Raw genomic sequence first — 1,687 nt, forward strand, 5'->3', positions numbered from 1 at the left:
ATCTTGTGAGCGAGACTAATATCCCTAGACCATACTGCCATTTTTGTTTTGGGTTTTTCTTACAGATCTTTCTTTGAAGATGTATATTCTGTTGCTCTAGCTGTTCCAGGCTAGTCTACTTGTTCTTTATAGTGAGAATGTCCCACCTCAGAAGGTTCTGGATGGGGCTCAGGATTCCACCTAAGGTCCTATACTCTGCAAAGGCTCCGCAAAAAGCCTATTTCACTGGGCCAGTTCTAGAACCCCTTTTAGGTATTACAATCAGTTATTGGCTGAAGATGGGCTTACCAGCTTTCTGTAATTGTGTTTCCCGACATTCCTTTCTGTCCCACTCAAGTATCTATTTTACAATAGTAGGCAAGGGAAGCCAATATTCATAAGACAGTCAAGCATCTTAGTATTATTTTTTCAGACTATGCCTCGATCCCTGTATCACAGAACCCTATTGTTCCAAGGTTGAGCATGCATCACTATTTACCTCTGTCCCATTTAGCCCATGCAAACCTGTCTCAGTGTTCCCTTATGTACCATGTTCTTCTACCCCTCCCCCTTCTTGTGTATTACTCTCCTTAACACCCAAACTATGATGTGTCTGCCCCGCACCCTGTGCTCTACTGTCCCCTTCCTCTACCTCCTCCAAAACTCCCCCAATCCACCCCACTGGTAACCAACAAATAATTGCCCCCCCCCCTTTTAGTATGGGTATCTTTTCTTAAGCTTTTACAATAATGATCTTATGAAATATTTGTCCCATTTTGAATGACTAATTTCACTCAACATAATGTCCTCAAGGTTTGTCCATGTTATGTGGTGGCTTGCAGCTTCCTTGTTATTCTTCAAGGTAGCATAATACTTCATTGTGTGTACATACCAAAGTTTGTTTATCCATTCTTCCATTGATGGGCACTTAGGCTGTTTTTATTGTTGTTATTAAGTGCTGTCAATTCTATTCTGACCCATAAGGATCCTGTATAGGGCTTTCTGAGGAACAACTGGTGAGTTTGAATCTCCGACCTTGCAATTAGGCTGTCTGCTGACCCCATTTTAAAAAGTAAAAAAAAAAAAAATTAGTAAATGTACATAAATTATGTATCTGAGATACTAACATTTCAGCATATAATCAACAAAACTATTATTGATATATGTTGTTTTCATTTTCATGCTAAGTCTTAGGGTGTAGTTTACACTTACAACATATCTCAGTTTACACTAATCACATTTCAAGTACACTGAGTTATGGGTGGTGGTATTTGTTGTTGTTGTTGTTGAAGACCCTATACAGGGTAGCTAAGAGTTGAAAGCATCAAGTCCGTTTCGACTCTTAGCTACCCTGTATAGGGTTTTTGAGGAGCTGTACCTTGTGGTTCAGAGCATTATCCTACAGCACCACATCAGGACTCCGGTTATTGGTGTTTGGTGTGTGGAATCGGTTCTGACTCATAGCCACTGCTTTATCCTCCACCATCCTTTTTTTTCCCTCCACCATCCCTTTTTTTCCCTCTACCATCCTGCCGGGGTCTGACCTCGACATAGTTGTGTTGTTCACGAGTGTTTGGTTCACGAGGAGGGGAGATCCAGCGGCGATAGAGATAGCAAAAGAGACACAGAGACACAAAGAGAGAGACAAAGAGACATTCCAAAACCAGAGTGAATGCTGGACTGGCATCAGGCAGATCCTGCGTTGCAA

The sequence above is a fragment of the Chrysochloris asiatica genome, unplaced genomic scaffold, assembly GCF_000296735.1.
Source record: "Chrysochloris asiatica unplaced genomic scaffold, ChrAsi1.0 scaffold00021, whole genome shotgun sequence".
Lineage (NCBI taxonomy): Eukaryota > Metazoa > Chordata > Mammalia > Afrosoricida > Chrysochloridae > Chrysochloris > Chrysochloris asiatica.